We start from the raw sequence: 13774 nt of genomic DNA on the forward strand, positions 1-13774 counted from the left end.
ATATATTTTTAGTGACGCAATTGGGGGTTAGGTGACTTGTCTGGGGTCACACAGCTAGTAAGTGTTAAGTGTCTGAGGCCGGATTTGAACTCAAGTCCTCCTGAATCCAGGGCCGGTGCTCTATCCACTGCATCACCTAGCTGCCCCCCTATTGCCTCTTAATATAAAATTATATATATATATATATATATATATATATATATATATACACACACACACACACACACACACACACACACACACACACACACACACACACACACACACACACACACACACACTTCTCAGCCTGACATCTAAGGCTCTCTACAGTCTGCCTCCAACACCCTTTGCCAGACTCATTCCTCATTACTTGATTTCATGCACTCTGTATTCCAGTCAGACTAGGCTACTAGCCATTCCTCATATCAATATTCCAATCTCCCACCTTGATGCTATCCCCTCATGCCAAGAATGTAATGTCTTCTAGATTCTTTTTACAGAGACCTCAGACATCGCTTTACATCAGTTGTTGTACTGTATCCCTCTGGGAGAATGTACCTGAGGATAAGAACTGCTTTTGCCATGTCTCCAATGCCTTCCATAGTGCTTTGCTCATAGTGAGTAATAAATATTTATTGGATCACACTCCACCTCTCAGAATACTTATCCTCAAGTCTCAGATCAAGTGCCACTTCCTCTATGAAGTCTTCCTTGATTTCTCCCTCACCTCAGTTATTAGTGCTTATTTCCTCCTCATACTACCTTGAATATATTTATGTATGTATATGCCCATCATTTCATTGCAGTAGAATGTAAGCTCTTTGAGAGGTCTTTTTTGTTCTTTTTCATCTTTGTATCAGCAGTACCCAGTAGAGTACTTACATACATAATAAGCACTTTGAAAATGTTTATTAAAGTGACCTCAGAGATCCTCTAATCCAGAGGTTTCTAATCTTTTTTTTTTTTCTGTTAATCCCTTTTGGCTTCCTGGTTGAAACCTATAGTCTTCTTCTCAGAGTGATTTAAAAAAAAATAAAACATAGAGGCTTTCAAAGGAAACTAATTATGTTTTAAAGAGGTGAGACAAAGGGGGTGAGCCAAGATGGTGGAGAAAAGACAAGGACTCAACTGAACTCTCCCAAATTCTCCTTCAAACAACAACTTTAAATAATACCCCAAAACAAATTCTGGGAGAAACAAAATTCACAAATGATGGAGAGGGGGGCAGCTAGATGGTGCAGTGGTAAAGCACCAGCCCTGGATTCAGGAGTACCTGAGTTCAAATCCGGCCTCAGACACTTGACACTAGCTGTGTGACCCTGGGCAAGTCACTTAACCCACATTGCCTCACCAAAAAAAACCAAAAACAAAATGATGGAGAGGAAGACAACTTAGAAGGTCAGCAGGAAAGGTCCGTCACACTGGGGTGAAAGTGGAGCACAGTCCAAAGTAGGCTGTGCCCCAGCAAACTGGCAGCAGGCCTTTGGGGTGACTGAATTAGTAGTGGCTGGGGCTGTTTCCAGAGATTTCAGCCCACGGACAGTAAAGGGGTCAGAGAACTGGTCAGGAAGAGATTACAGGGGGTCCCTTTGTTGGCAGTGGGTGCAGGACCCTGTAGCATTGACTGTATTTGGGTACAGTACCAGCATTAGGAGTCTCAGTGCCAGCATTAGGAGGAACACTAGCATACCAGACCTTGGGGCTCAGGAAGCAGAGACCCTCATCACAGTTCCAGAGTGGAAAAGAGTGCTTGTGGTCGGTCGCAGACCCGGAGAGAAGTAAAGACACCTATTCCTAGATCATACCACACTGGAAGAACTGAAAACTTCACAGATTCCCAGAACTAGGTCTGAGAGCAGACCCAAGAAAGTCGTGAAGCTTGTGACAGTGCCCCCTCCCACATGGGGAACAGAACAGAATATTTCATTTTCAAATATAAGACTCAGAGAAGCACAAAAATGGTGAACAGGAAAGAGAAAACGTAAGGGATTTGATAAGGTTAAACTGTTTACATTCCTATGTGTGAAGATGATACACAGTTAGAAGGAGCATACATAGACAGAGGGCATGGGTGGGAGTTAAATATAATAGAATGATTATCTTAAAAAATAAAATTAAGGGGTGAGAAAGAGGAATGCACTGGGAGAAGGGGAAAGGGAGAGGTAGAATGGGGTAAATTATCAATGGCATAAAAGAGACACTAAAGATCTTTTACAGTGGAGGGGAACATAGGGGAAGGGGCAGAATTGACTCAAAGAGGGAATAACCTATACTCAGCTGGGTATAGAAATTGATCTTACCCTACAGGAGGGTAAAATGTGGATAGGGCTGATAGAAGGGAGGGCAGATTGGGGGAAGCCAGTAGTCAGAAGCAAAACACTTTTGAGAATGGAGAAGGTGAAAGGATATGAAGAAAGGATAAACAGCAGAACAAATAGGATGGAGGGAAATACACAATTAGTAACCATAACTGAAAAATAAAATTACAGCAAGTTTCTCTGATTAAGACCTCATTTCTCAAATATATAGAGAACTGAATCAAATTTATAAGACTAAAAGTCATTCCCCAATTGATAAATGATCAAAGGATAAGAGGAAGTTTTTAGATGAAGTAATCAAAGCTGTGTATAGTCATATGAAAGACTGTTCTAAATCATTATCAATTAGAGAAATGCAAATTAAAACAATTCTGAGGTACTACCCCACACTTATTAGTTTAGCTAATATGACAGGAAAGGAAAGTGACAAATGTTAGAGGTGATATGGAAAAAATTGAGACACTAATGCATTCTTGCTGAGTCAACCACTCTGGAGAGCAATTTGGAACTATGCCCAAAGAGCTATAAAAGCATTTATAACTTTTGATTTGGCAATAGCACTACTAGATGATCAGTATTCCAAAGAGATTAAAAGTATATGTGTGGGGAGAGCACCTCTATGTACATAAATATTCGTAGCAGCTCTTTTAGTGGTGGCAAAGGATTGGAAATAGAGAAGTTGCCCATTAACTGGGGCATGGCTGAACAAGTTGTGGTATATAGTTGTGATGGAACACTATTGTACCATAAGCACTGATGAACAGGATGCTCTCAGAAAAACCTAGAAAGACATACATGAACTGATGCAAAGTAAAACAAACAGAACCAAGAGAACATTGTTCACAGTAAAAGCAATATTGTTCAATGATCAACTGTGAATGACTTAGCACAAAACAATGATCCAAGACAATTCCAAAGGACTTATGAAAAATGCTGTCCATCTCCAGAGAAAGAACTGATCAAGTCTGAATGCAGATGGAAGAATATTGTTTTAAACTTTTTCATTTTTAAAAAAGTTTTTAGTCTGTGTTTTCTTTTACAACATGACTAATATGGAAATTTGTTTTTCATTACTTCACATGGATAACCTATATCAAATCACTTGCCCTCTCAATGAGGGGGCACGGTAGGTAAAGAATTTGGAACTCAAAGTTTTAAAAAATGAATGTTAAAAATTATTTTGATATGTAATTAGGGGGAAAATAAAAAAGTAACTATATTTAAAGGGATGAGACAAAGATGAAATGACATCTGTCCATAGAGTCAATAGGGAGCCAATGAAGTTCATTGAGAAGGGGCAAGATGTGATAGGACCTTCCCTTTAGGAAGTTCATTTTGGCAACTATATGGAGGATATATTGGAAAAGGAAGAGACGATGCAGGGAGAACAATTAGTCTATAGCATTAGTCCAAGTGATGAATTCCTGAATGCATATGATGGCTGTGTAAGCAGAGAGAAGAGGACAAATGTGAATAATATCATGCTAGAAATAACACGATTTGACAAGCGATAGGATATGCAGGATGAGGGAGATTGAGAAGTAGAAGATGACCACAAGGTTTCAGATGTTTATGACTAGAAGAATGTCTTGATGTGGCACTGAGGAATTTTGAAGAGGGCTTCAAAAGATTAAGAGTTTTCTTTACTGAGAGAGTGGAATAAGAGTAGGGGTGGGTGTAAGCATAGCTCCAGTTGTGATAGAGTCAGGCTCTACCATGAATCAAATATTGGGGTATGGGTGGGATACAATACCCCTACCCATCTTCCCATTGGATGACCTCCACATATCCATAATTATTCAGAACACACTTCCCCCTGCCAATTTGGAGACTACCAACCGAAACTATTGGTTCACAACCTATAGTCTATAGTTACCAGGAGAGTTTCAGAGTTGTTGCAACAGTTTCAAAAATCCATAACCACATTGAGCATTTTCATTTTTAAAAGTATTTAATTATTTTCCAGTTACATAAAAGGATAGTTTTCAACATTTGAACATTTTCATTTTTAAACCAATTTACCTACAACAATACAGTCAGCGTGAATAATGGATTTTGTGTCTATGGACTTACATTATTGATGCTTCATTTGTGCCTAATAGGACTAAAGTTATTTCAAAGTAATCTTCATGCAAGAAGTACCTGGCTTAGTCCTGGCCACGTTTGTCCTAAGTATCCTCTGCTGTCTAACTCAAGCTGAGAGGTAGCTGAGGCTTTTTCCAACAAGATATGTTGGTGAAAGTAGAATTTCTATGTTTGGAGTTTAGAAATTTAAATATTGAAGCAAGTTGGATGTGGTGCCAGATCTAAGGTTGAAATTTGCATTGCATTAACTAGGTTTCAAATCTCTGAAAGCCATGAGACAGTTCCAGCCAGCTCATTAAATGATTCAGTACAATAAACAAACATAGCTTCTATGAACTGAAAACACACAACTCTTTTTTCAAATATACCTGCTGTTGTGATTAATAAGGAAGGAAACTAGTATTTATTAAGTATCTACTGTGTGCTCAGCACTTCACAAATATCTCATTTGATCCTCTCAACAACACTGGGAAATAGGTGCTATTGTTAGTTCCATCTTACATAAGAGAAAAGTGAGTCAAACAGAAGTTAAATGATTTGCCCAAGATCACACTTGTTTGTATGTGTCTAAGGCCATATTTGAACTCAGTTCTTCCTGACCCTCGGCCCAGTAGCTCTATCCACTGTATCACCTATAGCTGCCTCTATAAATTTCATATTAATAAAATATAAAGCTATTTGTGTTAGGAAAGTCACAGTAACTTTTTATCTTCATCATAATAGGTAGCCTTTCTAAGCTGCTTATCATGTGCCAGGCATTGCACTAAGCACTTTATAATTATTTGTTCATTTGATCCTCACAATGAAATTTGAGGCCGATACTATTATTGTCATGTGAATTTTTTTTTCATTCATTTCCTACCTGGCTTTACTCCTCTGAACTTAATCATGTATCCAGGAACCTGATCTTCCTGAAAGATGACGTCAAACTTGCCACTCACACTTCATTGATACTCCTGCCCGTAGAATCTTTTCCTCCCTCTAATGGAAGTATAGTGTATGGAAAGCAGAGAGCTCCTCCCAGAACATTCATTTAAGGAAGATTCCCAGTCCAGGAATATCTTCCTTTCCCACAGGGCTGCCCCCAAGCCTCTTCCTTTTCAGCTTCTTTTGAGCTTCTTGAGGGCAGGAAGTGTCTTTTGCCTTTCTTTGTATCACCAGGATTTAGCATGGTGCCTGACACAAGTTAGGTGCTTTTTTTGTTTGTTTTTTTGGTGGAGCAATGAGGGTTAAGTGACTTGCCCAGGGTCACAGCTAGTAAGTGTCAAGTGTCTGAGGCCAGATTTGAACTCAGGTCCTCCTGAATCTGGCTGGTGCTTTATATCCACTGTGCTACCTAACTGCCCCTGTAGGTGCTTAATAACTAATTATTGCCTAATGCATATAAATAGTATACTTTTGATCTTGTGTTTAGGTTAAAAAGGGCTTCTTAAACCATATATCCAGCCCGTATCTCTCCATATTATTCACAAAGATCTCAAGAAAGACTTTTTCAGGGGCAGCTAGGTGGCACAGTAGGTAAAGCACCAACGCTGGATTCAGGAGGACCTGAATTCAAATCCGATCTCAGACACTTAACACTTACTAGCTGTGTGACCCTGGGCAATTCACTTAACCCTCATTGTCACCCCCCCCCCCCCAAAAAAAGACTCTCCAATGTGTTGTTGAAAGCCATGTCTGCTGTGGCTAAAATGTTCTCCTAATCTATTCATCTTGTAACCTTGTCAAAAAAGGAAATATAGTTAGTATTGCATGAGTTCCTTGTTCTTGATGAACCCATGTAACTTTTAGTGATGACCCCTTCTATTTTCTGTTCAGAAATTATCCTTTAATAATATGCTGTAAATTTAGGGCAGGAATTAAAGTCAAGCATAGCAGGAATAGTTGGAAGGCGCCCCCCCCCCCTTTTTAACTGGAACGTCTTTTGCATTCTTATATTTTTACTCATTCGTTCATCTTACATAAGGTAAGATTCTGAGGATAAAAAGGCAAAGCAAATAACAGTGCCTGCTCTCAATGACCTTATATTCTGTTCATTAGGGGTGGGTAAACCATGGAAATGATAAATAAATACAATGTCATTTAGGACTCAAAATCACTTAACCTTGTTTGCCTCAGTTGGCTCACTTGTAAAATGAGCAAGAGAAGATAATGGGAATCCACTTCAGTATCTTTGCCAAGAAAACCCCAAATGGGCTCATGGAGAGTCAGACACAACTGAACTGACTGAACAAGAACAGCTCGAGGAAGGATTAAGCACCAATGACTACGAGGATCAGGAAAGGTTTCATCAAAAAGTGGAACCTGAGTTGAGCCATAAAAGAAGCCAAAGATAATAAGAGGCCGAGAAGAGAAGGGAGTGCATTCTAGGTATGATATACCTATACAAATGCACCGAGGTGGGAGATGAATGCCAAGTTTTAGGAACTACAAATAGGCCAGTTAGGCTGAAATCGAGAATTGGTGAGCAGAGTCCTGAAAGGTGATCTAGAGTTACTCTATGAGGGACTTTAAATGATAAAGTGAAAAGTTACTATTTTATCCTAGAGAGCTACTAATGTCTTCTTTAATGAGGGAGTGTCATGGTCAGATTTTTCTATAAGATAAGTATAGTTTGAGCTGTTTACCAAGTTAAGTGGAGAATGAGAAGACTGGTAGTAGGGAGTGAAATCAGGAAGCTGTTGTACAGTAGTCCTAAAGAGAGGCTATAAGGGCCTCAACTTGAGTGATGCCTGTGTGGATAGAGAAGAGACAGATTGATAGAGGGGAGAAAGAGAGAGAGAGGGGAGGGAGGGGGGGGAGAGAGAGAGAGAGAGAGAGAGAGAGAGAGAGAGAGAGAGAGAGAAGAAAAGGGGGATGGAGGGAGGAAGAATGAGGAAAATAGGGAAAGGGGGAGAAGAGAGGAAAAGAGCAGAGGAAAGAGAAGATGAGGAGGAAGGAGAGAGGGAGAAAAATGGAGTATGAAGTACCTATCCTACATGTATCCTATGTATACCTGTGAAGAATTTGAGATCTTTTTCTTGACTTTTATCTTTTTCAACTGGCCCGTCTTCTAACTTTTCTTTCTTCTTTCACCCTTTAATAAGCTATTGTAGAAATATAGCCCACCCCTTGTTTGTTTTGAAGTTGACTTCTTTTGGTTTGAATAATGAAGCTCTACTTCCAAGTCACCAAATCCTGCCAATTCTTTCTTTACATCATTTCTTACAAGAAGCCTTTCCCATTACCTGCAGTGTAGTCCCCACCCTTTTCATCTCATGCTTAGGTTATTGTAATAGACTTCTAACTGAACTCCTGGCCTCTTATGATTTTCTCTTTTCCATTATGTCCTGCATAACATTTCAAGATAAATCTTCTAAAATACTATAATGTTCTGCTAAAATACCCTAAATGCTCTTAGGTCTCAATTAGCTTTCAGTATAGAGCTGGGCACCGTAAGCACAAGAGAAAGTCCAAACTTATTAGACTGATATCTAAATCTCTCCATAGTCTCTGGCATATAGTAGGTAATTCATGCATGTTTGTTGAATTAAAATGAATCTTACTCAAACTGCTTTTCCTACATTATATCTCAGGACTTCAACAAAGATAGAGACAGCATGGCATAGTTTTTCAGTTCTTAAATGTGATCCATGGACCCTCAGAATTACCCAATACCCTTCTGGGGAGTCTGCCAAGAAAACCCCAAAAGGGGATCAGGGAGAGTTGCAAAGATACTGGGATGGTTTGCCATTTCCTTGTTCAACTCATTTTCCAGATGAAGATCTGAGGCAAACAGGGTTAAGTCACTTGCTCAGGGTCACACAGCTAGTGTCTGAGGCAAGATTTTAACTCAGGAAGAGGTTCCAAGCCCAGTGCTCTATCCACTGGGCCACCTAACTACTCCTTTTCATAATAATACCAATGTGTTATTTGACTACTAAATACTCTTCCCTTTTTCAATTACATATTTGTGTGAGGTCAGATTTTCTTCATCTACTTCAAAAAAAACAAAAACAATGTATTAAAAACAAATCGACTACAGAAGCCATATGAGAATCCAGTTGTCTTTTACTAAGCCAGATACTGCAAAAATTTGTCAGATAAAGCCACTCTTGACTCATTTTTGAAAATAGTATTTTCATTAAAAATATGCTTTGTTAATAAACAATGGGCTAATTATTTTAAAATTTTATGATAAATATAAATATGATAAACACCCATAAGTATAACCCACATAAATAAAAGTTCTTTAGGACTCTCATAATTAAGAGTATAAAACTGCCTGTCTGCTATAGACAGGCATACTATTTTTCACTTTCTTTTTTCTTTTTATTTGACTCATTTTACACAAAAATGACTAATAGGAAATGTTTTACATGATTGCACATACATATAAATATATTGGTTACTATCTCAGAGGGGGAGAGAGAAGAGAGGGAGAAAGGAATAGAATTTGGAACTCCAAAACTTTTTTATGCCAAAATTGTTTTACATGTAACTGGGGAAATAAAATATTATTCTAAATAAAAGAGTATTGATAGTCCTCCAAAATTGTAAAGGGTGTAAAGAGAACAGAAAATTAACTGCAGGAGTAGTGGATAGAGAGCTGACCTGGAGAACAGGAAAACCTGGATTCACACCCCACTGCTGACTGATACTAGATGTTTGACCCTAGGCAAGTTATTTAACTACTCAGTGATCTAAGCCTCTAAGACTTTAAGTTGCCGAGAAAGTGCTCATCTGCGTTGGTCATAGGAATTTTCTTACTTGTGGCATCTCTGTTCCAATGAATCACAGGTCCAATCACCAATCCCTACTCTAAACATTAAAACTCTGCTCCAGCAAGACTTATCTGCTCTCTATTGACTAAATAACATTGCATAATCCTGGCTCTGTGCTTTTTCTCAGTCTATTAAATACTTCTCAAATAACCTTCTCCCTTTATCATTCCTATACATCTGTCTATTCCCAAACTGAGACCTGGGAAAGACCTGAAGCTTAAAAAGGCCAAGGTCTCCCTCTGCGTCTGGGGCCATCTCTGTTATCCTGACCTATGTCTTACCACTGGACCCAGATGAACCTAGAGAGAGGGAAGCTGATGACTTTGCACAGCTCTGCTTCAGTTAAATTCAATTCACCTGCAAGTCAAGACATCACCTTCCTGATGCCATTTGTCCTCTTCAAGAAAGAACAACAACAATTCCCTCTCTATTTATTCCTTCGTTAAATCCTAGAGGCAGCTAGGTGGTTCAGTGGTGCAGTGGTTAAGGCACTAGCCCTGGAGTCACAAGAACCTGAGTTCAAATATCACCTCAGAAACTTATTAGCTGTGTGACTCTGGGCAAGTCATTTAGGCCCCAATTGCCTTAAACATCCTGGGCCATCTTCAGTCAGTCACTGGACCCAAATGGCTGTGGAGGAGAGAGGTTGGTAACCTTGCACAGTCCTCCCTCACTTAGATCCAATTCACTGCAAGTCATGACATCACCCTGTATCCATGGCCCTCTTTGAGATGAAGGACAAATGAAATGAAAATGAACTTCAAGCCTTTCTCTCTTGCTAAGTCATCTTTGATCACTCCAATCCACAGTGATATTTTTTCTCATGTGATCTAATAGTATTTTATATCTATAGGTTACATTTGACATCTACATATACTTATATTGTTATTTGACTTTTCACCTGCGTCTGTCTTGTCTCTCTATCAAATTGTAAGATCCTTGAGGATAGCTACAGAAATAAAGATAGCTTTTGTGTCCTCGTTAAGGGTCTCTTTCTTTTTTTTTTTTTTGGGGTGAGGCAATGGGGTTTAAGTGACTTGCCCAGGGTCACACAGCTAGTAAGTTTCCAAGTGTCTGAGGCTGAATTTTAACTCAGGTCCCTCCTGACTCCAGGGTCAGTGCTCTATCCACTGCGCCACCTAGCTGCCCCCTACTACAGAAATAAAGAATTTGAGAGCTGCAAGAGACCTCACTGGTCATCTAGTCTAACTTTTATGTTAAAGAATCTCCACTAGAACACATCCAATAAATTGTCATCAAGCCTATGTGTCAGGGAATCCATCAGTCGATTGGTCATAGGATTTAGTAAGCACTAAAAAAACTCATATTTTCCACTTTTTTTTTTTTAGTGAGGCAATTGAGGTTAAGTGACTTGCCAGGGTCACACAGCTAGTAAGTGTTAAGTGTCTGAGGCCGGATTTGAACCTCAGGTCTTCCTGACTCCAAGGGCCAGTGCTCTATCCACTGCGCCACCTAGCTGCCCCTTAAAAAACTCATATTTTCAAAACTGCTCTCTAACTATTCCTCCCATCTTATTATGTGAAGGGTTATTTTGTTGTTTTTTTGTTTTTGTTTTGTTTTCAGGGTTTTTTTTAATTGTTTCATTTGTTTGTTTGTTGGTACTCAAGTACAAGATTTTATCTTTACCACTGTTGAATTTTCTCATTAGATTCAGTCCAATATATACTCCTCCCAGATCTGAGATAGAGAAAGGAACACCTGACCCTTGTCAGGATGGCAAAGAATTGAACAGTATAACATACAGAGAAGAGGACAGCAGCAAACCAAGAGCCTAAATATTTAAGTTCATCAGGTATAAATTTAAAAAGTATGCCATTTAAGCCTTTATTCAAGTCATTGATAGAAAGGTTAAATAGTGAAGGGCTAATCATTGAAGATCTGTCACACTGCCATTAAACCATTAACACTTACTCTGAGCCACACCACGAACCCAATTCTCAACAGCTGAATCCATACCTTCTCCATCTTTTCCATAGGAATAGTATGAGATACCTTATCAAAAACTAAAATATAGGCAAACTGTATCCACAACATTCCCCTTATCTACTAGATTAGTAATCCTGTCAAGAAATGAAATGAGGCTAGTCTGGCATCTTGTTCCTTCTTTATGGCTACTTTCTAGAGGGTCAAACTTGGGGGATGTATATAGTCTATTCCTTCTTCCAACCATTGTGATTGATAATCCTTTTGATTAGATTTGCAAGTCATCCAGCGTTACAATGGCTTCATGTGATTTAGTAGACTGTTTCCTGTGCTTCATCTCTGGCTAGGCATCAGTCATCTCTGTATTATAAGCCATAATTCAGAAATCAAAATCTCATTCTCAGATGCCATTTTAGCCAGCTGTTCTCTTCTCAGATAAGTTGTTCTATTATTTATCACTCTTCTTCAGTGGGTGGCAGAGAGGAAAACACAAACTGTGTTCTTATAGTCTTCAGTTTCTTTATTTTTTTCCTTTTCTTTTTTTTTGTGGGGAAGTGAGGGTTAAATGACTTGCCCAAGGTCACACAGCTAGTAATATCATGTGTCAGAGGCTGGATTTGAACTCAGGTCCTCCTGAATCCAGGGCTGGTGCTTTATCTGCTGCGCCACCTAGCTGCCCTGGTCTTCAGTTTCTTGCCCAAGACTTCATAATTGCAAAAATTTTTATGCTCCTTCTGGCACTGTCATTTTAGCATGATGATTTTAGGTGGCTTAACTTTATCACTCTTTGGAGGACATGCAACACCCCTCTCTCTAGAGCTCCTCTATAGCAAAGACTGTCTTTTGTCTTTGTCTCCCTAGTGACTAGCGCAGTGCCTGCCATGTGGTTGGTAAGCACTTATTAAATGTTTATTGTCTGTAAGAGCATGCAACTCCCTCTTCTTCAGGAGAGCCTCAAATCTGTTTTCAAGCCTTGACTGTACTGCTGTCCTCTTCCTTCTCTCTGTGCTACACTGTTCCATTCTTTATCATCCTGACATGGGTCAAGTCTCCCTTCCTCTATCTCCTTTTTCCTCACATTAAAGCTTCCCTGTTTAAATTAAGAACATTTCATTCTCCCTTATACTTGAAGAGGAATTTTTAAACTTCATTTCACATCTTTCATGAGATAGATCAGCCAGCACTTGGAGCACAGATTCTAGTAAATTGGCAGAAATAGAAATGTTAAGTGCTTGATATAAGTTGTTGTACTATTCTCTTCATAATGGTTGAGATCTTTGGCCTTGTTTCTTTGAATTACTTGTGGGTGTAAACATATCAGCTCTCAGCTAAGCTCCAGTTAAATACTTATATAGCCAATTAGTACTTCTTAATTACTTGATCACCTGCTCAAATTTCTGTCCTTTGTCTCAACAACTCAGCATCTACAAATATACCCTCTTCCCCTTCAGTTAACACCTTGGTGGGCAATCATGGCCTAGGCCTGAGTTAAGGAAGCTTGGAGTTCAAATCAGCCATCAGACATGTTCTGTGTGACCCTGGGTGAGTAACTTAACCTCTGTTTGCCTCAGTTTCCTCAGTCATAAAATTAGGATACTAACAGCAGCTATAACTCCTCCCAGGGTTGTTGTGAGGATAAAATGAGATATTTTTAAAGCTTGCTTAGCACAATGCTTGTCACATAGGTGCTATATAAACCCATAATTAACATTTTATGTTTCATCAATTCATTCATCAATACTAATTTATATTTTCTCTCTCTCTCCCTTTCTCCTTTCCCTCTTTCTTTCTGCAGGGAAATAAGGGTTAAGTGACTTGCCCAGGGTCACACAGCTATTAAGTGTCAAGTGTCTGAGGCCGGATTTGAACTCCAGGATCAGTGCTTTATCCATCCCTGGATTCAGGAGGACTTGAGTTCAAATCTGGCCTCAGACACTTGACACTTAATAGCCTTGTGACCCTGGGCAAGTCACTTAACCCCAATTGCCTTACCAAAAAAAAAAAAAAAAGTAGAATCTATTCCTTAATCCTCCTTGATGTTTTTATATACTAATCCTTCTTTTTTTCCTTCAACTGGGAGGCAGAATCTAGATCATTATCTGGGCCTAGAGATTTTTCTCCTTCAGATTTTTCTATGCTCTCAAATTTTGCCATATTTCTCCTTAAATCTAACCTATTTCACTAGTCTGGACCCATTCAGGTCACCTGATTTGCTTCCTCTTATTCACTTCTAGACCTTCTCTCTTCTCGCATAACCTTCTACAGATGTTTGAGTAGAAAATATCATTAGTATACCATTTTATATAGTATGCTAGTATTTTGTACAGTACAAGTTAAACTACTTTATTTATTCTTCATAGGCACAGCACAGTGACATTAACATAGCAGGTGCTTGATAAATATTGAGTGAATGAATAAGGCAATTAATGGAATCAAAAGCCACTGGGGCAGAGGCCTGAGATCATTGAGAAATTCTTGAATCTATCAGGGGGATACCAGCTGGCTCTGTACTTTGGCTTTAGCACTCAGCCAAACATTACAAATGTCTGAGTGAAATTCCAAATTGCACTTGAGGCCAAAGAATACAACTACTACCTTGGATTTATCATGTTTTTTTCTTGCTGAGAGCTGAAACACTTTTAAAGATTTTTTTTACATCTTTAAATTCTTTGGTATGACATT

This window comes from Dromiciops gliroides, chromosome 5 (genome assembly GCF_019393635.1).
Source record: "Dromiciops gliroides isolate mDroGli1 chromosome 5, mDroGli1.pri, whole genome shotgun sequence".
Taxonomy (NCBI): Eukaryota; Metazoa; Chordata; class Mammalia; order Microbiotheria; family Microbiotheriidae; genus Dromiciops; species Dromiciops gliroides.